The 27,071-nt window shown below is 42.9% G+C and overlaps 1 long non-coding RNA gene across 20 annotated transcripts in view; it reads left to right on the forward strand.

Annotated features, from left to right (window-relative positions):
• LOC143835605 (uncharacterized) overlaps positions 1-27,071 on the forward strand; it is a 106,933-nt gene that overhangs the window by 41,557 nt on the left and 38,305 nt on the right. For 19 of the 20 annotated variants that reach the window (XR_013230244.1, XR_013230254.1, XR_013230242.1 and 16 more), the window contains 3 exons: positions 1,905-2,768; positions 18,998-19,142; positions 26,234-26,375. This is a non-coding gene — a long non-coding RNA (uncharacterized LOC143835605). The remainder of the gene's footprint in view (positions 1-1,904; positions 2,769-18,997; positions 19,143-26,233; positions 26,376-27,071) is intronic. The other variant, XR_013230253.1, reaches the window with a different exon arrangement.

The following is a 27,071-nucleotide window of genomic DNA, read 5'->3' on the forward strand; positions in this document are numbered from 1 at the left end:
GATTCTTGTGACAGGAACTCATCTCTTTAAGAACAGTATCCAGGTTTGGAGAAGTGTTGATCCTCTGGCCCATACCTTTTGCCTCATGCTGGCACCACAGCTGTGTGGCATCCAGCCACCACAGCACTAACATGGCTCAGGATAGCTCTGTTAATTGCATAGATATAGTCTCTTTCCATTTTGCACCCATTTCATGTTGAACTTTGAAAGAATGAGAAGAGTAAATTAAAATGCATGTTAAGTAATCTGTTTAAATGATTAGATAAATCTAAGCAACTAAAAATGTGCCTAGACCTAGTCGCAAAAATATTTAGCATAAATGTTGCAATCTTTCCAGTGCATTTGAAAAAACACTTGATTTCAGGTGACTTTCCTAAGACAGAAACTGCTACTGCTTTGTAACACTCCTGGAAGCTTTCTCTGTTATTCTGAGCTTTGTAGATTTTCAGTTGGAGAGCTTCCATTTTTGGCTTCTTGTTCCAACCATGTCAGAGATGCAGCTTGATGACAGCCAGCCACAGTCTGCACCGACTCCAACAACAGGATGCCTCCAGATAGGCATCAAGCTGTCCTGAAAGATTGTTTTTCTCTCCTTTCTCTTCCTCACCCAACTTTTTCTTAAAAAATAAAAATCCATCCTGATTAAGAGTTCTGAAAAACCTGAACGCTTCCACCCTGTGTTGTGTTATTTTTATTGGACATAATACAACACATTATATGACTTTTGTTTAAAGATTTCTGTTATCATCCATGGAATCTGAAAGAAACAAGCATTCAGCTAAAATCACAGGGTAGAGTTCTTCTGGGCTTGACCAGGCAACTCTAAACTGGTTTACTTCAAATTCTAATCAGGTCTATTCAATGGGGCCCACTGCCAGGAAAATGTCGTAGGATGGCACTGTAAGCCACTTCACATGGCAAAATGCTGTGCTGTACAAAAGGCTGCAAATATTTCAGTGAGCTTGCTTGGCAGATAAACTTAACCCTATTTGGCACTCACAGTCTAACTGTGAGCTGATGAGGGATATGGTCAGATTGCACCAAGCAATCTGACCTACTGCTGATCACAAAGGACTGAAGCTTCGGTACAGACAAACAGTGGATTGGCTCTCCATCCCTCCCCCCCTTTCTCCTCCAACCTGTCCTGTCTCCTTAGCAGCAGACCAGAGCATTTTGTTGCTGAGATTGGGTATTTTAATTTTGCTAATTTAAAAAATTATATGAATATTTCTGCTTTTACTGTAACAAATGTTATATTGCTTGTACATCACCCCAAGACGGCTGGTCCAAGAGGGGCAGTAAAAAAATTGAAATCAAAATAATTAAGCCACAAATGCTAGCAGGCATGGGCCCATCCTGTAGCTGCTGTTGCCTTTTTAAAAGGAGTTCTAGTTAGATAAAAAAAGGCAGTGGGAGCCGATTCCCATGAGGTGCTTGGTGTGGTGGCCCCAGGAGCTCTTATCTCCCTCCCCCCCGATCTTTTTGAGTTCTGGAGGGCTAGTGATGTACCTGAAAAGCATGGGGGAGCAGAGCTCCTGGGGCTCTGCATCATGCACCTGATCAAGACAAGGGCCTTGCTACTATTTTCAAAGAGCCAGAACTCCTTTTAAAATGTCAGTGGCCACAGGATGGACCCATGCCTGCCATCACTTCCAGTTTGGCCCTAAGTTCACTGACTCACAATTGTTTGGTGGAAGAAGATTCTGATCTCACCCATTCAGCAAAACAGCATCAAAAGGGGAAGTAGAAAGAGCTAATTTTTACCCACCTCCAAGCTGGGCAGACAGGAGCAAGGCTTGTGATCTCTGAGCTGCAAAAGGGAGGGGAGAAGCAGCTAGAATAATAGAATCAGAATCAGAGAATCATAGAATAATCATAGCTAATATCTCTCCTTTTCTCCACAGTCCAAGGGGACAGCCTGGGTACGGTAAGAGAAGGGAAATCAGCTGGACTTAGGATCACCCCCACCAAAAAGGAGAAAAAAACGTTTGCATCATAGCAAGTCCAGGAGACAGCAGGATTTCAGGGATGAGAAATTAGAAAATCTGGATTTCCAGCTGAGAGTCACCAACGGATCCCACCCCAACAGTTTTTGCTGAATACAGAACAAAGTTTCCCCAGAAGATCAGAAGAGATCAACTAGAAGTCAAGTTCTGATGGCTGAAAGAATACTGTTCCTGTGAAAATGCTGTTGTTGTGAACATGCATGAACAGGTTGAATAAGAAGAAACATTGGTTTTTATATTCCACTTTTTACTACCCAAAAGCATCTCAAAGACCGATTCTTCATTGGGAACTTTGAATTGAAATGTGAATTTACAAGGAGCACGAAAGAATTCGGTTTGATTAAGGGATCTTAAAGGATTGTATTGTAAGATATGTGTACCCAAATCTTCTTAATTCTATCCTGAAAAAAATCTTGACTCTATCCTTCTATCTTCTTGATTCTGTCCTAAAAAAAAGTGAACAAATGTAACCTGATGAGGAAGTCATAGCCATTCTCCTATTGATTTAACCACTAGTGATCAAATTTTGGAAATGTTAATTCTTGACTTAAATGATTTCCTTTTTTGATTCTCTTCCAAAGGTGCCTCCAGGAAGGGTATATCAATTGCTTTCGGTCCAGGCACGCACATTCAGAACCTACCTCTGATCTACTTAGGATATCAGTCAGCGAGGGCCTTCTTAAATCTATAGCAATGCCTTTCTGCATCATCATTGATTCCATTAACAATGAAGTCCCATCGCTGCAACTCAAGAACATAATGGTCAGTAAGATTATCTTTGAAATTCCTTGAGGCTTGCAAAATAATGCAAATCACATTTCCTTTTTAAACCTGAATGGTGCTGAAACAGGTGTGATAGCATAGCAATTGCATAGTTGCATTTATGGAACCTACACATTTATTTATTTATTTTAAATTACAACTGTTGGTGTGGCAGACACCAAACAAGTGGTTGGGAATGGATCAGAAAAATAGGCCTTTAAAGTTAAACAACCAATATGGTGGGGAATTATTATTCCTATATGATCCTTTACAAAGCCATGCACATAAACAACCTTGCTGAGCAGCATACATCAGCAGTTATACAAAGTAATCATTAATGGGAACAGTAAAAGATAGGATCTGCTTTAATATTAATTCAGATATTCAAGGTAGATTCAGATTTGCTTGCCCCTGTGAGGCAGCACCATCTATGTAAGAAACAATGTGCTTATGAGAAAGTTGATCATGTTCCTGTGAGTGTGCGCAATCCTTGAAAAGATGCTACTTAGCAAATGTCAATGAATGATTTGACAATATCTTGGTATGATTGTTAATATATCAAATACATGCTAAGTTAGCAGCAGGTCTTCAAATAAATTTTATAAAAACTGGGGTGGAAATATATCATTGGCAAGTTGTGAGTTATGGGCAAATGGAACTCAAACATCCCTAATTATTAGGAGTAAACACACAGATAACTAGAAGTTCTATATGCTGAAGGGGAGGCCTATATATAAAGTTCTCAGCTGGTATTACTTCCTGAATGAAAACATGTGAAAATAAAATGCTACACTCATGCTAGTTTAATTTCAAAGCAAAAGAGATTTCTCCTGGAAGTATTCTGCACTGGGTTGCAGAATACCTGAAGATGAATTAAAGCTTGAGTGTTTCTTAATACAATGCATTACTGGTGCATTTCAATCACAAATGTATTTATGCATGTTTGAGCTGAAAAAGCACACTGAAACCTTTGGTTGGTGAGTGACCAACAACGGAAAGTTGGCTTAATTTCTGTTGGAAGTTGAACAGAGTAATCTACTGGAGATTTGCATTCGCTCAGGCTAGCTTGATTTCATCAGATTTCAAAAGTTAAACCGGGTTGACCGTGGCTAGTATTTGATGGGACACCTCCAAGGAATACCAGGATCATGATGTGGAGGCAGACAATAGCAAACCACATTTGAAGGTCTCTTGCTTTGAAAGCACTATGGGGTTGCTGGAAGTAACCTGTGACTTGACCCCAGAAAATTTGTAACCCTTTATTCATTGCTATAGTAGCTATAACTCATTGGAATTTTAAAAATAGCAATAGTCTTCAGATGTTGTTATACTAGGTAAATCACTAATTCCTCCCATGCCTTTCTCCCTCCTCAAATAGAAATTGGGTGACTGCATTTGGGAGACTGCGTCTCCCTCCCCTCCCCCCCATATGGTTTGCTAATTCAGCTATGCAAGCAACATTGGCAGAAATTTCAAAAATCTACCCAGCTGTGGAAGTGCACATTGTTTTATAAGAGCACATGTCCAAAGAAGATAAAAAGATTTCTGTTTGAAATCCACAAAATCTGTTGAATTTCTTGTACAAGACTTTCTTGTACAAGAATTTTTTGTAGAAGACTTTGTATTCTTTCACTGATAAGGAGAATTGAGAGATTGCTTTCTATTGGAAAAGTAGTTGAGGGATGATGAAGAAAAGCTGGTTCTTATATGCTGCTTTTCTTTACCCGAAGGAGTCTCAAATAGGCTTACATTCGCCTTCCCATTTCTCTCCCCACAATAGACACCCTTTGAGGTAGGTGAGGCCAAGAGTGCCCTGATATAACTACTTGGTCAGAACAGTTTTATCAGTGCTGTGGCAACCCCAAGGTCACCCAACTGGCTGTATGTGGATAAGCTGCGGGGAATCAAATCCCACTCTCCAGATTAGAAGCTTCCGTTCCTAACCACTACAGCAAGCTGGCTCTCAAAAGTTCAGTCAGAAGTGACTCAAGCTGTATATCCCAATATGTCTGAAGGGTGGTTCATACAATGCTGTTATTGGTGTGGAAATAGTATAAAAAAACCAAATGCCTTACGTATCATGAGTGTCACCATTCAGTGCTTCAAAAACATGCCTGAGCAGTCATTCAAATCTAATGTCATTTATGCTATATTCCAATATGCAAGTTAATAGAAAATGTGAAATAACTCTAAAATGGGTTTTGAATAAGTGCCTTTAAATCTTTTTAAATGCATGCACACTACAAATATGAGGAAAATGTACTTGTAATGTATTCAGACCTTATCTGACAGGTGTGAACACCATCAGACTGGTTTGGGATCACTGATATGAGCTCATGTTCCCAATCAGATTGTGTTTTTTATAAAATAATTTCTAATGGAATTGAACCAACATACCAGATGAGCCATGTAACTAGGTATCTGAATTGTTTAGACACATTGATTTGCTTCTTCATGACATGAAAGTAAACACTCTACAAATAGAGGAATGAGACAGCTCCACACTCTTCAATATATGTTAGTTAAAATGCAAAAATACCCAGTGTGGGACATATGCAGTATGGCTTCTTTTTAAATAAATAAATATGTGTGCATATGTTGGGGAGCATGCAAGGTAATGCTTTGCCAGGAGTTTGTCTCATTTATTGTATAACTCTCTGAAAGCAGAGCTGGTACAAATTAATCGGGGTGCTCCTGTGAAGTTATCCAATTGCAGGGGGAAAACAGAGCTGAGATAAATTGTGGAAATCTTAAGCATGTTTTCATAACCTCAATAAACTTTCAAATTTTCTTGTTAATATTCAAAATGTATTAAATTTCCCAGTTATTTAATTTGACTACTTCATAACATTACTGCTTTAAATACAATAATTTAAATATGTAATTCCCAGTGCTGAATTTCAAAAGCAGTTTTGAAATGAATCTGAACTGTAAAAATATAGTTATTGAAAATAAGGAGCTTACTGTACAATAAACCTCAGTCATTCACCTATATGAATAATGTAAAAGAGATGCATATGAATACAGCACTGATATATGAGCTAATATTGCTGGAATGGGGGGGTGGCGGGGTACAGACCGAGCAGGAAGCACTGGCACTGCAGTAGTGGTTTTAGCATATAGATGGGATCATTGTTACTGAGAATGCAGCTATATCTTTCATCAGTGACCACTGAATCAAAACTAGAATTCAAACTATGTACCATATTGCTATCGTGGATTTTCCTGTGCCGACCCTGGATCCCCTATGATAGTCTGGTGTTAATCCAAATGGAATAAACTGGTAGTTTTGAGCATTCCAAAAGACAACATTTCAGATTAAAATAGGTAGCAGAATTAGTGTAGGATTTAGTAACTACACTGGCCTCCTGATTACAAGGAATGAAGTTTTAAAATTTTTAACTGCAAGGATTGCTATAGTGTCTTTCTCGTCAGGAAAACCAGAGGAAAATTAAACTAACTCAATAAACTATGCTATATAACAGTTGTGGGAGAAAAGGGTGATGCTGCTTCACCTCCAAAAAATCTATGATGTTGGGGTAGGTGTAGAATGTTAATTTGCCTAGGATAGCAAAGCATCTTGAGTTGGCCTGTTCTTTGAGAGCTCATGGTATGAATACACTGCTGCTTGACTTAGATTAATTAGACTGAGTAAGAAACATGAACATGTATTTCTCAGATCTATTGCAGGCATGAGCTGGAAGAGAAATGAACCAAAACCATAGTTCTGAATCCTTTAGAATACCCCTTTTTAGCTTTTCAGGTAGCATCTGCAAGAAACTAGATTTATATTATGTGAACTGCGGATGTCCTCTACTGGAAACCACAGTTCACTGCAGCAATTTGCTTTCACAAAATGACTTTCTATCATTTTCCCCTTCTTTCTACAATATTTTACAAAAAAAACCCAAATAGAAAGACCACTCATAGCACAAGAGTCACAAATTTTAAATTAGCAAGGATTATGCTTTGATCTTCTCACCAATTACTTATGCCATTTGTTGCATATAAATCTGCAAAGGTGTCTATGCAGATAATATAGAAACACTTTCTAACTCCAGTGTTTGAATACAAAGCATAGCCCCAAAAGCTAAATAGAAAAGCATGTGTAAGCCCTTCATTCGCTGTTGGTTGTGCCTGGTCTCAACCAAATGCCTGGCGGAGGAGCTCCTTTTTGCAGGCCCTGCGGAACTGTTTAAGCTCCGTCAGGGCCCTGATCTCCTCCGGGAGCTCGTTCCACCAGGTGGGGTCCAGGACAGAGAATGTTCTGGCCCTGGTCGAGACCAGGCGGACTTCTTTAGGGCCAGGGACCATTAGCCGGTTGGTGGCGGTGGAGCGCAGAGCTCTTTTAGGGGCATAGGCAGGGAGGCGGTCCCTCAGGTACACTGGGCCCTGACCGCGAATGGCCTTGAAGGTAATTACCAGAACCTTTAGTCTGATCCGGAATTCAACTGGCAACCACTGCAGTTGGTGGAGAATGGGCCGGATGTGGGACCTCCACGGTGTTGCTGTGAGGATCCTGGCCGCTGCGTTTTGGACTAGCTGTAGTTTCCGGGTCAAGGCTAAGGGCAGGCCTGCGTAGAGCGAGTTACAGAAGTCCAGTCTAGAGGTGATCGTCGCATGGATCACTGTGGCTAGGTGTTCCGGGGCCAGGTAGGGCGCTAGTAGTTTGGCTTGGCGGAGATGGTAAAATGCCAGCCGCGCTACCTTTGTGATCTGGGCTTCCATTGTAAGGGAAGTATCCAGAATCACGCCTAGGTTCCTGGCAGAGTCAGCCGTAGAGAGCTGTACTCCATCCATGGCAGGCAGGCACGCTTCCTCGCATGGGCCCTTCCTACCCAGCCACAGGACCTCCGTCTTTGAAGGATTGAGCTTCAGACGACTCTGCTTCAGCCATCTCGTCACTGCTTCCAGGCAGCTGGCTAATGCTTCTGGGGGGGAGTCAGGGCGGCCATCCATCAGGAGGAAGAGCTGGGTGTCATCGGCATATTGATGACAACCCAGCCCAAACCTCCGTACCAGTTGTGCGAGAGGGCGCATAAAGATATTGAATAGGATAGGAGAGAGGACCGCTCCTTGTGGGACTCCACAAGTAAGTTGACGACGGTCTGATGCTTTGTCTCCAATTGCAACCCTCTGTCCACGATCCCGGAGGAAGGAGATCAGCCATTGGAGGGCTGTCTCTCGTATTCCGGCATCGGTGAGGCAGCGAGCTAGAAGCTCATGATCGACTGTGTCGAACGCTGCTGAGAGGTCTAGTAATATCAGCAGTGCCGACCCGCCTCGGTCCAACTGGCGACGGAGGTCATCCGTCAGGGCGACTAGCGCTGTCTCTACCCCATGGCCAGGCCGGAAGCCTGACTGGGATGGGTCTAGGACCGAAGCTTCTTCCAGGTACTCTGTTAGTTGGTTTGCGACAGCCCTTTCAATCATCTTCCCCAGAAATGCTAAATGCGAGACGGGTCAATAGTTGTTGGGCTCTCGCGGGTCTAAGGATGTTTTTTTTCAGCAGTGGGCGTACCACAGCCTCTTTCAGTCCCTCCGGGAATTCTCCTGTTGTGAGAGATAGATTGATTATCTCCCGGAGGGGGCCCTTTATCCTTATGTCCGCTGTTCTTAGGAGCCAGGATGGCCAAGGGTCTAGTGGGCATGTGGTTGGCCTCGCTGTTGCTAGTATCCTGTCCACTTCGGTCAGCGTGAGTCGTCTGAAGTTACTCAAGGTATTCTCCAAAGACGGCCAAGGGGCCTCTAGTTCACTTTCTGTATCTAAGGTTGGAGGGAGGTCATGGCAGAGTGTCGAGATTTTATCCGCAAAATGACTCGCAAATGCCTCACAGCTGATGTCCAATTGGCTACTGTTTTGTTGCCCTTCAGCCAGGGCAGTAAGAGACCGAACTACCTTAAACAATTGAGCTGGGTGTGAGTCTGCGGATGCGATGGTAGCCGAGTAAAAATTGCGTTTCACTGACTTCACCGCCATCTCATAGGCCTTCATCTGCATTCTATAAGATGTTCTCGAGGCTTCGTCACGAGTCTTCCTCCAAACTCGCTCTAGCCGTCTCAGTTCCCGTTTCTTGTTGCGAAGCTCCTCGGTGTACCAAGGGGCCCGCTTGAGACGGGGCCGGAGAGGGCGTCGGGGGGCTATCTCATCAATGGCAGCCAGCAGTCTGTCATGCCAGTCGTTGACCAGGCCATTGAGAGAAGTGCCAGGAGGCATTGGCTCCCGCAGAGCGTTCAGGAATCCAATCGGATCCATAAGTCTCCGCAGGCGAGCTAAAATTTGCTCGGCGCCCAACTGAGGTGGGAGTGGTAGCCATAGCCGAGCCTTCAGGGCATAGTGGTCTGACCATGGCACGGCAGTTGCCGTGACCAGATCCACATTCAGACCTACGCCGAAAATAAGATCCAGGGTGTGACCTGCTTGGTGGGTGGGGCCAACAACAAACTGCGAGAGCCCTAGTGTTGCCATGGTTGACACTAGGTCCTGCCCAGTTTTAGAGGACGGCAGCTCAGCATGGACATTAAAGTCCCCCAGGACTAATAGACTGGGAAACTGTAGCGTCCAGGCCGCCACCGCCTCTAGCAGGGCAGGCAGGGCATCTGGTGGTGCATTGGGCGCGCGGTACACTAACCAGATGGCCACGCTCTCGGTTGATCCCCATCCGAGGCCAACACATTCAATGCCTGGTATTGACGGCGCAGGAAGGGCCCTGAAGGAGAAAGCCTCTCGGGTCAGGATTGCCACCCTTCCTCCCCGCCCCGCTGTCCGAGACTGGTGGAGGACAGAGAACCCGGCAGGGGCTAGGTCTTTGAGGGCGACTGTTTCACCTTTCCTGGTCCAGGTTTCTGTCACGAACGCCAGGTCCACTCTTTGCTCTGCAAAATAGTTTTGCAGGGTAGAGGTTTTGTTGTTTATTGACCTGGCGTTGCACAGCACCAGTGTCAGAGGCGGGTTATTCACCTTTGCCTCCACCCTAGTGTCGCGAGGGATGGGGCGGAGTCTGGAGGGGGCCCGTGTATGGTTGATTTCCGGGCCCCTTGGTCGCCGCCATCCGCTGTCTCTGCCTCTGCCCCTTATTGTTGGGATCCCTGACCCTTTCAGGGCCCCCGCTTTCTCTCCTTCCTCCGTTCTTTCAAATATGATGGGCTCCATGGACGTTGTTGGTTTTAGTTCTTGGTTTTGCGGTTTAGCTAGGGTTGTTGCCCGCCCTGGTTCTGTGCTTATTGCTGGTTTCTAATGTAGGTGTGGGGTTTTGTGTATCTGTGGAAGGTTGGTCCCGATCGCTATTTATAGCCTCTCAGGACTTCCCAGTTCCATTTGTGACAGTTATGTGCTCTGTGTAGGATGTGTATCTGGAGGGGTAGCCCCGATCGCCTGTTGCAGCACCTCAGGGTTGCCCAGTCCAGGGTGTGTGGTGGGTGTGGTGTATGTGTGGCCTCTGTGTTATTTCATGTTGTGATTTGGGACTGGATGTTTGTGGGTTGTGTGGAATTGGGTTGGACAGTTAGCGTTGTTTGGCAAGTGGAGGGTGGGTTGTTAGGTATGGTCTGAATTAATTAGTTGTTAGAGTTGGTTGATTGGGGTGGGTTTGGGTGGTTCAGTTGGTAGTTGGGTAGTTCAATTGGTTGGTGGAGTTGATTGATTTGGGGTGGCTTGGATAGTTCAGGCGATAGTTGGGTAGTTCAATTAGTTGATAGAATTGATTGTTTGGTAGAATTGATTGTTTTGGGGTGGGTTTGGGTAGTTCAATTTTAGGATTTAGTTGATTAATTGATGGTGGGGTTGTGGTAGATCAGTTGATGATAATTGTTCGGATGGGTAGATGGGTAAGGTGTTAATTTAATTTGGGTCAGTCAATGGTCAGATGGGTTGTCGTTAGGTTGAGGGTTGGAGGTTAATTCTTCTCCCTTTTTTATAATTCCTGTGCATAGATTGTTGTCTCTTTCCCTCCCTTTAAAAAATTTTTTTCTCCTTTTTCTATTCCCCCCCACCACCCCTGCTCTTTCCCTCCCCCCCCCTCTTTTTTCCCCTCCCCTTTTCTGTGCACACCACAATGTTTCCACTTGATTCTTCTCTTAGTTTGTTTGAAGTTTTCCCCTTATTCTCCCCCTCCCCTCCGTTTTCTGTCTGTACAGTTTTTCCCGCCTAAATTCTTCCTGCTTTTTTTTCTTCCCGCCTAAATTCTTCCTGCTTAATTTCTAATTTCCCTCCCCTTTGAAATAGGCATCAATCTTAGTCAGCTCGGTTAGTCCGTTTGATTTCCCTTCCCCCTTCTGAGAATGTCTGTTTGTGCCTTCTTCCCTCCCCCCTGCAGATAGGATATTTGTGGCAAGTCCCCCCCCCCCCGGATTTGGTATCAATCTTATTCAGTTTGTTAGTCCGTTTGATTTCCCTTCCCCCTTCTGAGAATAATAAATGGTCCGTTTGTACCTTCTTCCCTCCCCCCTACAGATGGGATAGTTATGGCAAGTCCCGTTCCCCCCCCCCCAGGGCTTGGTACTTCTCTTTCTTTATTGTTCTGTAGGTGAGTGTTCCTTTTCCTTTCCTTCTTCTTTCTTTTCTGTTTGCTTCTTTTCCTTGTCGCTCGGCTGTAGTGCAGGGTCGGCGATGGACAGGCAGCAGCAGCAAAGGGTCAGGCTCTGTTTGGCAGCGGTTGGGCACGGGTGGTGGACACGGCGCAGCTATGGCGAGGCGGAATCAGTAGAAGTCCAGGCTCCGTTCCTGCGGGGTCCTGGCTCTGATCGGGCGGCAGCTGTGGGCTTGAATGGAAGGCGAAGCGTGGTAATGGTGTCCTGTCGACCTTCGGCGGTGGAACAGCCGCAGCAGAGGGTCCGGCCCCGTTCACGTGGTGGCCGCGGTGCTGATGGTGGGCGTGGCACAGTAACAGTGGTCAGCTGTGGCTGAAGTCCGGCTCCGCTCGGGCGGCTGCAGGAGGGTCCCTCTTCAGCAGGCCGTTTCCCGCAGCGACACTGACAGGCCGTTCCAGTGGATCTGCTGGTCGGCTCTCCCTGGCTGTTCTCAGCAAGCTCCAGGTTCCTCCAGCCGTGGGGCTGTTCAGGCTTGGTAGATGGTCAGTGGGCAGCCCCAGCACAGTCCTTGATGGCAATCCCGGAGGGCTTTGTTGTTAGCCAGCCGTTGTTGTTTTCGTTTGTTTTACTTTGGTTGGTTTTCTTACCGTTTCTGTTTTTCTTTCTTTGGTTCTTCTTATCTGTTCTTGTTTCTCTTTGTAGTGGTTTTGTTATTTCGATTCTTTTGCGTTTCTTCAGATATCTGTAGTTAAGTTGGTGGGGTTCTTTTTGTTTTTGTTTCTTTTTTTAGAGTGATCAATTCTGGGTGCTTTTTGGCGGCTATTTTTGGGCTGGGCCTGTTTAGTTTCAGGAGCAGTCTGATTTCATGACTGCTCCAGCTGCCCTCTTGGATATCTTACCCCACCTCAGAGTTCCTTAAGGGGACTCCCCCTTTTGATGATGCAGGGAGCCTATTCTGCACAACCTGCATTGTGTTCCACAGCCAATGCCTAAACCCCACAGGAGGGAAGTGGCTTACCTTGCCTGGTTGCAATTCCAAGCCAAAGATATCTGTAATATGCATACCAATCCAGCTTTAGAACTCAATTCAACTGCACACACCTATCACAGGGGAGAAGTCCTGCTGCTCAGTCACCTACACTCCATAGTCTAAAGCATAGGTCCAGAGTGCCCTGAAGAGGTGTATTCCATCTGACCTGTAAAGACACCACTTCACAGATAGAAAAGTCCCAAGTGTTCAGTCATCCCAACACAAAGGACCAGAGTGCCTTGAGTGGTGTTCTTTGTTGAATCTTTTAATATAACCTTTCTGTGGGAAAGTCCTGGGTATACCAGACTGGATTCAATGCAGGTAATCCTGGTCTGCACAACACAGAAAAATATACTCAAGCGAGTCCCTTGGACTGCAAGGCGAACAAACCGGTCAGTCCTAGAGGAGATCAACCCTGACTGCTCTTTAGAAGGCCAGATCCTGAAGATGAAACTCAAATACTTTGGCCACCTCATGAGAAGGAAGGACTCCCTGGAGAAGAGCCTAATGCTGGGAGCAATTGAGGGCAAAAGAAGAAGGGGACGACAGAGAATGAGGTGGCTGGATGGAGTCACTGAAGCAGTAGGTGCAAACTTAAATGGACTCCAGGGGATGGTAGAGGACAGGAAGGCCTGGAGGATCATTGTCCATGGGGTCGCGATGGGTCAGACACGACTTCGCACATAACAACAACAACAATTTAAAATTTTTAATTGGCATCTGGCCCTCTCAATTCCTGGCAAATAGATGGGGAAGAAATGAAGGTAGTGACAGATTTTATTTTCCTGGTCTCCAAGATCACTGCAGATGGGGACTGCAGCAAAGAAATTAAAAGACGCTTGCTACTGGGGAGGAGATCTATGGCAAATCTAGACAGCATCCTAAAAAGCAGAGACATCATCCTGCCAAAAAAAGTGCACCTAGTCAAGGCTATGGTATTCCCAGTTGCAATGTATGGCTGTGAAAGTTGGACCATAAGAAAGGCCAAGCGTCAAAGAATTGAGGCTTTTGAACTCTGGTGCTGGAGAAGACTCTTGCGAGTCCCTTGGACTGCTAGGCAAACAAACCAGTCAGTCCTAGAGGAGATCAGCCCTGACTGCTCCTTAGAAGGCCAGATCCTGAAGATGAAACTCAAATACTTTGGCCACCTCTTGAGAAGGAAGGACTCCCTGGAGAAGAGCCTAATGCTGGGAGCAATTGAGGGCAAAAGAAGAAGGGACGACAGAGAATGAGGTGGCTGGATGGAGTCTCTGAAGCAGTAGGTGCAAACTTAAATGGACTTCGAGGAATGGTAGAGGACAGGAAGGCCTGGAGGATCATTGTCCATGGGGTCGTGATGGGTCGGACCTAACAACAACCTAACAACAACATAAGAGATAGAGAGTGAAGATCTCTCTTCACCTAACAACAACATAAGAGATAGAGAGTGAAGGTATTATAAAACTTTAAATGGGAATTATTTTAGTTTAGTAGTCTTTTATAATTTTTAAAATGTCAACCGTTTTGTTTCAAAACTAAAATAGCTCTGTACCTCCTGAATCATTCTGTCACTCAATAGTGGAGCACCTGCTTTGCATGCAGATGGTCTCACGTTCAATCCCTGGCATCTCTAAGATTAAAAAGAATCAGGTAATCCTTTCCTTGAGACCCTGGACCAACACAATATTAACCCTGATGGACTTATGTTCTGACTCAGTATGACAGATGCCAGTGTGGTATTGAGCTAGAATTTGGGAGACCCAGGTTTAAAGCCATACTCTACCATTGAGGCTTGCTGGGTGACTTTGGGCCAATCACACTTGTTGTTGTGACTTGTTGTGAAGATACAATGGAGAAGAAAACAATGTAAACTATCTTGAGACCCCCTTGGGGAGAAAAGAGGGATATAAATGAAGTAAACAAATTTAACCAGTTTGATATAGGAGTGTGCTCTGAGAAAGCTTTCATTATAATTTTGGATCCAGGATTCAAGTGGTGGGGAGCTTTGTTGTGATTGGTGATTTTCAGGTAGAACATTACTGGGCCAAGGTTAAATATACATTTTGGGGTGGGTTCTGGATATCTGGGAACATTATTTTCAATGGAGAACCAATATGAAGGACTGGGGCAGCTACTTTTAAATATAATTGAACCAGATTTGCACAGAACACATTCCTCTCTTTAATTGAAGGACCTCCTAGATTTTAAACTGAAAGGGTCAAAGGGGTTTGATTTTACACTCTCCTGAAGTAAAACCTTTTGTCAAAGAAGTACTTCTCATACTACTTGTTTTCCTACCACATGGTAAAGACTTCCTTTATAGAAAGCCTCCTAATTTTGGCCTGAATGACCATAAATAAATATTGATTGATATAGAAAGCCTCTCCAGCCCTTTAAAAACAGTTCACATTTTTCAAATACTAGAGCTCAGATATGTATGTGTGACTGGCTGTGATGAATCAGTAATCTAGTTCCTATGAGATACAACATCTTCATGTTGGGTTTCCACTGTAGGGGTAAAGTAATTAGTAATACTGCTATTTAAGGAGTTACTGGAATAAAAGGAGGACATAGCAACAGGGAGCTGGGATGTGGAGAATCTGAAGGATTAACTCCATGATATGATTGTATACAAGCTGTCTCCAGGGTCACCACGTTGGTCAGAGGCACACATCAGCTTCAGGAATGTTGTTTCATAGTCATAGTCATTAACAGTGATTTTGCTCATGAGGGGCTTCACTAGTTCCCTCACTCATATCAAAGTTTCAAGAGAATGTTCAACTGTAGACAGGGAAGTTGCTAGATAATTTTGGACAGTAACCCAGCTAATAACAAGTGCATGTTCCTGTTTGGCTACAGTTTACACTGGAAGCTTAGTAGTAAAATATATCACTTGGTTGAAAATAGGGGGAAAGATGGAGTTTTCATCTCAAGCAGTGGTGCTAGAAGGGATAGCTGAAAACAGAAATTAGCCCAAATTAAATTCTGATCTGTGAAGGTGAGAACATGAGACCAGATGCAAAAGCACAACTATGTAGTGTCCACACAAGCAATCCTTTCACAAAAAGAAATCATTCTGTACATATTTAGAAAACTTTGTGGGAAGAAGGAAGGAATCTTCTTTTCTCCAGGGGAACAAACTCTGTACGTGTATTTACTTAGAGATACTCAGCAAAGGATACTAAACAGAAGCTGACAGCATAATTTTACAAGAGTATTTAGGATAAGAATTGTCCGAGGAATTCATAGGATGTATTAATACCATCTGTATTTGAAATGTTCCTTCACGAAGCTTTGGTAAATTACAGTATTTAAGCAGTCACTTCTTTCCTTTTTGGCAGTGCTTTGACAACTTTCTGTGATGCACGGAATGAAAGCAGATAAAATATTTTTATTCTGCATCTTGAGTAACACTAGTCACTCAACTGACCTAATTGTGCCTATAAATATCTACATTTTAATACTATCCCTTCAGTTTCCTCCTTGTTTGCAAACAGTGAACATCTGCTAATGCATTCAAGTTCCTTTGAATTCACCCAAGATTTGATTCTATTTTGTGACTGTCATAAATTGGATAATATCCATTTCTATTAAAACAATTCTGATTTTACTTTCTCTATGAGTGTAATCTCAACCAAAGTGGATCTGAAATGAATTTTTCAAAGAAAATAAACCTCACATGTTTTTCTTTCATATTTGAGAATGATTCATAATTTTGCATTTTGTAATTCATTAATTAATGGCTTGGGAAATAATTGTTTTGATATTAAATATATGTAAGATACCCAGACTCTAAACACTAAAGCATTTAAAAAATAAACAATTTTAAAGTTAATGACCATATTATTATCATTGTCATTGTTATTGTCATTACCATCCTCATCCTCCTCCTCCTCATCGTCATATGCAATTTATAAACCAACTTTTCCAGCAAGGCTTGGGGTGGTGAACAACATGTTAAAATAGATATAAAGCAATACAGTAAAATCAAATACAATAAAACATTTGAACTTTTAAAACCATCCTCCTTATTCTCTGACTTCTCATTCAATCTTTTATCCAACCAATGTCACTGGTCAGTTGAGCTGGTGGGTGGGGGTGGGTATGCTATTGGAGGAGAGGAAGACCAACCAATTTTAATGCTTGTTCTGGCCTCAATCATATGCCTGATGGAATAGTGCCATTTTGCAAGGCCTGGAGAACTTTATAACTGAGGAAGCATCCCACTTAATTGGGATTTATTTATTGCCATCACCACAGTTTTAAATTGGCTGGCCATGTTGTGAGGGCTGTTTTAATCCCAGTGAGAGTTATTAGACATTAAATATCTATCTACACTGCTGTAGAAAACTGACCAATCTTTCTTTTCTTTAGAAGCTGTGTGGGATTAGCTGGCTACCTTAGGACCAAGCGGAAATTATTTCTCCCCAACTAGGCATTGAGATATTCCCTTTTTTGCCTGTTTCTTTGGGGGACAGGGTTAGGTATTTTAAAAGATCTGGGTTACGCTGATTTGGCCTTAATGGATTTGGAAGGATTGATGTGGACTTGATGTGGCTTATATATTGGGAGATCCATTGGGAAACTATTTAGGATGCTCACACTAACAGAATCCAATTTAAGATTGAATGTAATTATTGCAATTCCTTTGGAATTGTTAACCAAGTCTTAGTTCATCACTTATGATCTGATGTCTTCATTTGGGGGTATGCTTGTAATCCAATAAATGGTGTGGCAAAGAAATGGCTCACAAAAACAATACTAGAAGTATCATAATCTAATTATGAACTGTGTTGATAGAAAAATCTACAGAATCAGGTTAGGTGAAAATAGGAGGTATTCTTCTGAAGATCTGGGGAAAATATTGCAGGAATATGTGTTTTTAATGTTCCCTCCCCGAAGATAACTTGAAAATCACTGTCAGAACTTCCCATAACTTAAATACCATAAATGAAGTGGCTTCTATGACCAAGTGAATATAAAGGGATAAGAATTGCCACATAAGTCAAATGGAAATCCATGTAATCTAGCACTTTGTCTTTAACAATTATCAGGAAAATGCTCTAGCACCTGTGAATTTGCCTAATCCCTTCTTAAAAGTCATTGAAGTAAATGCCTGAACATGGTACAGCAGTGAATCCTGTATGTCATTGTACATAGCATGGAATCCATCCACTTTGTTTATGAAATGGGTAGTGAATGCCTTAAAAGGCAGACACTTCTGTATGGTAAGAACTCCATCAGCAGCCTTATTTTTTGTAAGAGTTCATTAAATAGATAAGATCAATCTCATGGAAAGTCCATTTACTAACAAGAGCAGCATTGAAAAATTACTCCAGAGTGTTATTGGACTGATCATATCAAATTCCTTATAAATTTTATGACTGTCATGCAGAAGCTCCACCAAATGTGGATATCACAGATATTTGGCAGTATGTTTCTCTGTTTCATAGTTCTGGAATATATTCTCTTGAATGTTCACAAAAAATTAATCCTAAGCATCTTTTAATAGCAATAGAAAACTTAAAACATTTACTTCTGTAATGTACTTTCACAGAAGGTAGCTTATGTGATTTTAATGGACATTAGACAATTGAAGCTGACACCATTAATCTGTCAAGATCAGTGGTACAGCATCTACTTAGTACACAAAAGGCTCCAGGTTCAAGCACTATCATCTCCAATTAAAAGGATTAGGAAATTTTGACTAGCAGCAGCTGTCCAGTGCTTCAGGTTGAAGTCTTTCATGTCATCTACTACCTAATCCTTTTAACTGGAGAGCTTGAACCTAAGGTTTTATGGGTACAAAGCAGATATTATACTACTGAGCCACAGCACAAAGAATTTTTTTCCAGGTACCAGTAATGTTCACATTACCAGGTCATCTACAAAAAGTCACTACTAAATCCTCCTTGAAATGGTTCATAATCAGATACATTCCACAGCTGTCCCTTGTGCTGGGAATTTGAAACTGCCATAGCAATCATGGAGAATGTAAGAAATCTCATTTTCTTGTGGTGATGACGCAAGAAGCTCTTTGAAGGTTCAATTGGTTTGTTTCCTTCCAGTTGTCACACACAAAAAAAGCTTTTTATTTCATTCTGCATATATTGCAAAGACATTCAGTACTCTGATTACCTGATTTGTTGAACAATGGAAGTATTAGAATTAAATTTTTAAAATACCATTTTATGATGTAATATGGACCTTAGCTATTTCCAAGTGCTAAAATGATAGCCAGTTTGGTGTAGTGGTTAGGAGTGCGGACTTCTAATCTGGCAATCCAGGTTCGATTCTGCACTCCCCCACATGCAGCCAGCTGGGTGACCTTGGGCTCGCCATGGCACTGATAAAACTGTTCTGACCGGGCAGTGATATCAGGGCTCTCTCAGCCTCACCCCCCCCACAGGATGTCTGTTGTGGGGAAAGGAAAGGGAAGGTGAATGTAAGCCGCTTTGGTAGAGAAAAGCAAGATATAAGAACCAACTCTACTTCTTCTTCTTCTTCTTCATCCAGTTATGTTAGCTTCAGCCTCCTGGTGTACTTTAAACCAATTCCTATCTGCCATACTTTGATATCCTGCATTCTACTACAAAGTCGATTCTCTTTAAAATTTGGCTTGACAGCTGTATTCCAGGTATTCAAGTTGTCTATAATTTTTGCTTCCCTTCCTCCTTTCTTACTCCAATAGGACTGATGCTTTTGTACATGCATGGTGACACAGAAAGCCTAGAGGATAGTTTCACCATTCAGCTGACAGATGGCAAGCATACAGTCCAAGGGACACTTTACATCTACATTATGCCAGTCAACGATGAAATTCCTCATCTTTCCAGGTTAGCCGTTAAAGTGACATTCAATGGATAGTGACTTCACAAAAGATGGGTCATTGTAGGGGCAGCATTTTGTTTCTCTTTCATTGTTGTTGCTACAGGATATGCATGGTTTGTCTCTTCTGTAATTGCACAGGGCAGGTCTAAGCAGAGTCATACCCTACTAGGTACACTGAATTGAATTGGCTTAGAAGGGTTAACTCTGTTAAAGTCTATACTAAACACCAAATTATACAAAAATTGTGTATTGCAACTAATAAGCTGGGAAGATGCAAGGAAATATAGCAAAATGATTCTGCCAAAAAGTGGGGAGAAAGAGTTCTAGTGTAAATTTTGGATATAACCTAGGTTTTGGTGAAGTGGCTATGGAAAATGGATTTATATATATGACACAAGTGGCAATTGTGAGTAAAACAGAAATAAGAACTTTTTAAAGGACATTCAAGTTTTTAAAAATCAATAATTTTAGGAAATTTTATATTTTACCAGCCTATTAAAATACAATTCCATATATTTCAATATAGGAAGGTCTCCTTAGATTACTTTAATAGTTAATAGTATTTATGAAGGTCTTTTAAAATTTGGAAAGCAGATAAAAATGGATCCATCACTTGATATATAATTTTATTCCAGTGCAACATAAGGTCTTATTCCAATCAATTTATTGAGCAATCAGTTGTCATTGTCCAATGCCCTTTTTATTTCCATGCAACAGATAAAGCAGGCTTTGGCCCATGAAAGCTTATGCCATTATAAATCTGTTAGTCTTTCTAGTCCCTCAATGTAAACTTGGACTACACTGATCCTTCAAATAATGAGAACTTGCTTCTAATTAAATAAATGGTCACATCATGGGTTGGAATTGGTGATATGTACTGAAATGTTTTAGTTGTTAAATGGGAAATATATCTATTGTGAATTTTTTTCCTTCTAAATAAATGGATTAAATTCTCCTGGACTGCAACCCGTGCTGAAAGAACCCTCTGTGCCAAATTTCAGGCTGATGAAAGATATTATCCCTGTTCTATAGGCAATTATACTTTTTACTTATAGGGTGGTCAAAGTGAAGTTTGACATTATCGACGGGTGATCTCCTTTGTGGGCATGGGGGTAAATTTAAACTAAAACAAATCTTGTGGGTGAGGGGAGCTTGTTGCCATCATGGAGGAGGCAGGGATTCAGCATCTATTGTCTCCTCTGGCATTCATCTTCCAGATAATGCAAGTAAAACATATGGACATAATTAATGCCTGCCATAGGGCGGGGTAGGGGGGGTAGGGGGAGACAGCTGGTAAGCCCAACACCATAGTGGAACAGAACAGAATAAAGAAGCCCAAGTTTATATGGAAACTAGCACAGCCTTCAATGACCTATGGAAAGAGGAAATGATATTCATAGAAACACTTTCAGAATAGTCCGCTTTGTTGGAAACTTATGCAAACTTTTCTGTTGGAAGATACCTGTCACTTAGATTATTGACTGTGATATTGCCACTCCTCTCACTAACCTGCCTGTTTCCCTCACCTTGTGCCACAATGAAAAGCTGACAGCACAGGAGTTAGATTGTATTTTATTAATTACTGTGTTTTAGGGGGAATTTTAGGGGATTGTATTTATTTATTTTATCTTGTAATCCACCACAAGTTGGCTTTGCCAAGAGCCGCGGGCAATAAATTCATATAATAATAATAATAATAATAATAATAATAATAATAATAATAATAATAATAATAATAATAATAATAATAATATATAGAATAATATAGAATAGCAGTCATTTAAAGAGATAATCGTCATTATTTCAAATGATCGATTAATTACAATAAATATAACATTAAAGAACAGAAGAGATCTGGCTGATTAGTTAATTTGCAAGTGAATGTTCCAGAAATGGAATTTGAACTTCTATGTGGAATTGGAGGAAAGATAACTAAAGTTATATGTATATGCTATTTGTAGCCCTAAAGGTAAAAGTAAAGGTATCCCCTGTGCAGGCACCGGGTCATGTCTGACCCTTGGGGTGATGCCCTCTAGCGTTTTCATGGCAGACTCAATACAGGGTGGTTTGCCAGTGCCTTCTCCAGTCATTACTGTTTACCCCCCAGCAAGTAAGCTGGGTACTCATTTTACTGACCTTGAAAGGATGGAAGGCTGAGTCAACCTTGAGCAGGCTGCTGGGATCGAACTCCTAGTCTCATGGGCAGAGCTTTTCATCCAGTGCAGCTAAATGCCTCTCGACAACCTCTCTATCCATGTTAACCTGCCACCCAGACACTATCCTTTGGCTACGGCCATCTCTAGATGTGCCTAAACACTTTGACCTGTGGGAAAAAACAGATGTAAAATAGGCACTAAGCCTTTCTGCTTTCTCTGCATCTTCCGTTAGAGTTTGTCCATCCGCACCCAACAGTGGGCCTATTGCCTCCTTTACTTTACGTTTGCTCCTCACATAACTGAAAAATCTTTTCTTGTTACAATGGGCTTCCCTGGCCAATCTTAGCTCACTCTCAGCTTTGGCCTTTCTGATGATTGATCTACAGTGCCTAGTAACCTGTAGGTACTCTTCTTTAGAGCTCTGTCCATCCCTACATTTCCTGAACATTTCCGTTTTCTTTCTTAGTTCCTCTTGAAGTTCTCTGTTCATCCAAATAGGCTTCTTAGAGCTCCTGCAGTTTTTTCGTCTTTCTGGGATAGTCATCGATTGAGCATGCAATAGCTCTTGTTTGAGTAGCGCCCACCCTTTACATGCTCCCTTTCCTTCCAGGATTCTCGTCCATGGTATGGCACTCATCATGTCTCTGAGTTTATTAAAGTTTGCCCTATGAAAATCCAACATCCGCGTCTGGCTACAAGCTTCCTTGGCTCCCCATCTCAAAAGGAATTCTATGAGGACATGGTCACTTCCCCCTAGGGTCCCCACCTCCTTCACCTCATCCACCAACTCTTGCCTGTTGGTCAGTATTAAGTCCAGTATGGCTGAACCTCTTGTGGGTTCATCTACCATTTGATAAATTAAATTGTCAGCCAGGCAGGTCAGAAAGTTGCATGACTGAGGACACTTCGCAGAGTTTGTTTCCCAGCACACATCTGGGAAATTGAAGTCACCCATGATGACAAGGTCCTGCCTCTTGGATATTTTCTCAAGCTGCTCACAAAGTGCAGCATCCACATCCTCTCGTTGGTCAGGCGGTCGGTAGCAGACACCAACCACCACACTGTTTGTTTTCCCCTCGCTTATTTTCACCCAGATGCTTTCCACTGTAGATATGCTCTCCTTCACTAGAATTTCCTGACAGGTAAGCCCTTTCCTCACATACAGTGCCACTCCTCCACCTCTTCGATCTATTCTGTTTTTTCTGAACAGTTCATATCCATCCACCATTACATTCCAGTCATCAGAATCATTCCACCAAGTTCCTGTGAAGCCTACTAGATCATACCTTTCCATCAACATGAGAAGTTCCAGCTCTTCCTTCTTATTGCCCATGCTTCGGGCATTAGTATAAAGACATCTGAATCCTTTTACTTTTGGTTCCCTATGAGCTGGCCTTGCCGGTTGGGCTGCCCCCGATCGTTCTCCTTCCTTACACTCCCCATGTTGATCATCTCCATCCCCTTGTGGCTTCAGTTTAACGCTCTCCTGATGAATCTCCCCAGGTTCCTGCCAAACACATTCTTCCCCAGCTTTGATAAGTGCAGTCCATCAGGTGCTAGTAGGCCTTCCTCAAGAAAGTCTATCCCATGGTCCCAGAAACCAAATCTCTCTTGCCGGCACCAACTACGCAGCCACTGATTCACCTCCATTATTTTCCTCTCCCAACGCATTCCTCTTCCCTTGACAGGCAAGATTGAAGAGAATACCACTTGTGCCCCCATTTGCTTGAGCTTCCTCCCCAGATTTTGATAGTCTTTTTTAATAGGAGCGATGGTATTCAGGGACATGTCATTCATTCCCACATGGACCATCACAAATGGGTAGCAATCTGTAGATTTGAGGAGTTTGGGCAGCTGTTCTGAAACATCTTTAATTTTCGCCCCTGGCAAGCAACACACCTCTCGGGTTAGGGGGTCGGGCCCAGCCACATGGCGATCCATTCCTCTTAGCAGGGAGTCTCCAATTACCAGTACTCTCTTCTTTTTTTTTTCTCAACACCATTTCCTTCTATCCCCGTGGCCTCTTCCCTTTGTCTTAGACTTTGTTTTATTTATTTATTTATTTTATTTATCATACTTTTGGGACCTCTTCCCTCGTTGACCCTTGCACCTCCTCTGCAAGGGCTTGAAATCTATTCTGGAGCTCCAAAGGCCCCGAGAACTGTCTCGCTCTACGCCGTACTCAATACCCAGGTGGCTACCACCTCCAGCAGGCCTGACAGGGAATCTGGTGGTGCATTGGATAGATGGTACTACCAACCAGATGGCCAAGTTCTTGGCCATGTCCCACTCAAGGCCAACATATTCAAGTCCTGGTATCATTGGCACAGTAGTGACATTAAAGAATAAATCTCCCGGATCAGGATTGCTACCCACCCATATCAAATTTATGATAAGGTAGAATAATAGAATCATAGAATCATTGAGTTGGAAGGTACCTCTTGGGTCATCTAGTCCAACCCCCTGCACTATGCAGGACACTCACAACCCTATCGCTCATCCACTCTAACCTGCCACCCCCTTGAATCTTCACAGAATCAGCTTCTATGTCAGATGGCTATCAAGCCTCCGTTTAAAAATTTCCAAAGATAGAGAACCCACCACCTTCCAAGGAAGCCTATTCCACTGAGAAAATGTTTAGACAGAATTTCATTTGAATTAATTTCTTCCCATTTGTTCTGGTCCGTCCCTCTGGGGCAAGAGAGAACAACTTTGCTCCAGCCTCTACATGGCAGCCTTTTAAATACTTAAAGATGGTTATCAGAGCCCCTCACAGTTATCTCCTCTCCAGGCTACACAGACCAAGCTCCCCCAACCTTTCCTCATACATCTTGGTTCCAAACCCCTCGCCATCTTTATTGCCCTCTTCTGGACACGCTCTAGTTTGTCTACATCCCTCTTCAATTGTGGTGCCCAAAACTGAACACAGTACTCCAAGTGAGGCCTAACCAGAGCAGAATATAGTGGTACCATCACCTCTTGTGAACTGGACACGATATTCCATTTGATACAGTCCAAAAATCCCATTCGCCTTTTTAGCCATTGAGTCACGCTGCTGACTCATGTTCAATGTATGGTCCACTAAGACTCCTAGATCCTTTTCGCACATACTACTGTCAAGACAAGTCTCCTCCCATCCTATATTGGTGTAGATGGTTTTCTTACCTAAATGAACAAATTTACACTTGTTCCTATTGAATTTCATTTTATTCATTTTTGCCCAGTTCTCAAGCCTATCAAGATCATCCTGCATTCTGATTCTATCTTCTGTTGTGTTTGCTAGCCCTCCCAGTTTAGTATGGTCTGCAAATTTAATATGTACCCCCTCTAATCCCTCATCCAAATCTTTAAACTGCCCGAGGCGCCACGGGCGCCACGGACTAAATAAAAGAGTAAGGGGTGGTGGGGAGGAGTTAGGGCGGGCTGTGTCCGGGATAAAAACCGCGAAGATAAAAACCGCGGGATAAAAAGCCGCGAAGCGGCTCCTGATTCGCTCCTCCGAGTGGCACTCCAGGGCCAAGTGTCCAATAGGGAGGCGCGCAAAGCACGCCTCCCTGTTGGACACTTGGCCCGTCTCCCAGACACCGCGCCACAGACTCCACTCCGCCCGAGCCGCCATCCTGCATGGATGGCCGCCAGGGAGGAGCCTCACCCCACTTCCCTGGCCTCGGGGGAAATCGCTTCCCCTCTTCCCAGAGAATGCCCTTCCACACCTCCTCCTCTGCCTCACTCCTCCTCCGTCTGCCCGCCCGACAACGACCGCACCCTTCCCACATTCACCCCGCCCCTCCCTGCTTGCCACCCCGATCCACGACATCCTGAAACTGCCACCATCGCCCGCTAACTATCCCTCCAACCCCACCCCCACCCAACTTGCGCCTTAACGCCTCCCCGCCTGTCCCGGACCTTCCCTGCCGCCGACGCACCCACGCCCGGACCTCCCAAGCCCGCTTAACCACTTACCCTCCTCCCCGCCTGTCCCTGAGCTTCCCTGCCACCGCTGGGCCCATGGCCCAACCTTCGAAGCCCGCTTACCTCCTTGCCCTCTCACACACGCTTGCTGCCGCCATCCCCACGGACTGCCCGCTAGCGCCCATTTTATCTACCAATAAAATGGGCTTTATTCCTAGTTCATTTATAAACACGTTGAACAACACAGATCCCAGGACAGATCTTTGGGGCACTTCACTTGTCACTCTTCTCCATATTTATGACATTTCAGAAATAAATTTTTTTTAAAAAAAAATTCATAGAATAGTATAGTTTGAAAGTATTATACTGCACTCAAATTTAGCCAAAAGGCTGAGAAAACAACATGGGTTAACAACCAGCCAAAAGTAGGATAAACATTTCACTGGATAAGTATGTTACAACTTTGTACTGGTCAAGATACAGTTTAACAAATCATCCATTGTTTGTGAGAACTTTGCTTCAAATAAGTTTGCTAGGGCTACAAATAAGTTTGCTGAGTGAAGGTATCTTGCTTGACCACTGGAACAACTTGTCTTTCCCTTGCTGTTCATCTTGGGAACTGTGCTGAGTCACTTTTCACAAGCAAAATATTTATCAAATGAAGACAGCCCATCCTAGTGTGTGTTTGATAGTAGGGAGAGTAACTTATGTCACATCTAGATGCCACTGACTGCAAATGTGTAGACATGGAAAGCAACCTGGTGAGCCTGTACTGCACAATTAATATTTAACGTCATGATGATCACAATAAAACAAACTGGTGGCTGCTCAAATATGTCTCCTGAGGACTAGGCCTGAGTTATGCCACTGAATAAAAATCAGCATTTTGTAAAAACAAACACTTATACCACATACAGAACTATATATGAAATGGAATTTTCATTGTGTGTGTACAGATAGATGTTGAATTCTGAATTGTTGTTCCTTTTTCCATCCATCTATGGGCATTTTGCTTTCTGACTTCTCAGGAACATGGGTTTAGAAGAAGAAGTTGCTGACGGCAGAGTTATTTCCAGTGTGTGATTACAAGCCAACGACAAAGATTCTTCAAGGAATAAGCTCCACTACATCATCAACAACAAACCAAAATATGGTGACCTGAATTTGAAGGTGACAATAATTTTCAGTGTTTCCATTTGAGGGGATTCTGTTTTTGCAATGAGAAATTCTAGATCATCCTCTAACAAAATATAGACCTTTCGAAGCATTTTCCTTTGTTTTCTCATGTTCACTAATGTTAAATATGCCCTTCAAACCTTTTCCAGTCTCTCTCTTCTACCTTCTGCAAATATGCACACCATCTACACCATATCTTCCAATAGCTACACCTAACTGGTCTAGAAATGTTCTTTATAATATTTTGTATCCTTGTCCTTATTTCTGTGTGCAAAAGCAGAAGCAGATAGGCCACTTAACTTACAGGGAAATTTCCCTAAGAGCTACGGTTCTATAGGGCAACTAGTGTTTAGGAGCAAGCAGATCAAAGTATCAGTGATTCTGCCAGTGCTCTTCACCAGTTGCCTCCTCCCTCACTACTGGCTGTCCAGAGGAAACAATGGATAAGTTAATTCCATTGTTGGCCCAGCTGAACTTAGTGGCCCCTGCAGCGCTGGCTTTGAATGCCACATTTGCCATTCAGATTGACTTGTTCTAGGGCCATTTTCACTTTCCAGACTAGTGCTGAAAAAGAGACAGGTGAAAATAGTCTGTACCTTTCTGACTGGGTATCAGTGTAATGAAGAAAAGTTTGTTTTTATACCCTGCTTTTCATTACCTGAGGGAATCTCAATGTAGCTTACAATCACC

The sequence above is a fragment of the Paroedura picta genome, chromosome 4 (genome assembly GCF_049243985.1).
Source record: "Paroedura picta isolate Pp20150507F chromosome 4, Ppicta_v3.0, whole genome shotgun sequence".
Lineage (NCBI taxonomy): Eukaryota > Metazoa > Chordata > Lepidosauria > Squamata > Gekkonidae > Paroedura > Paroedura picta.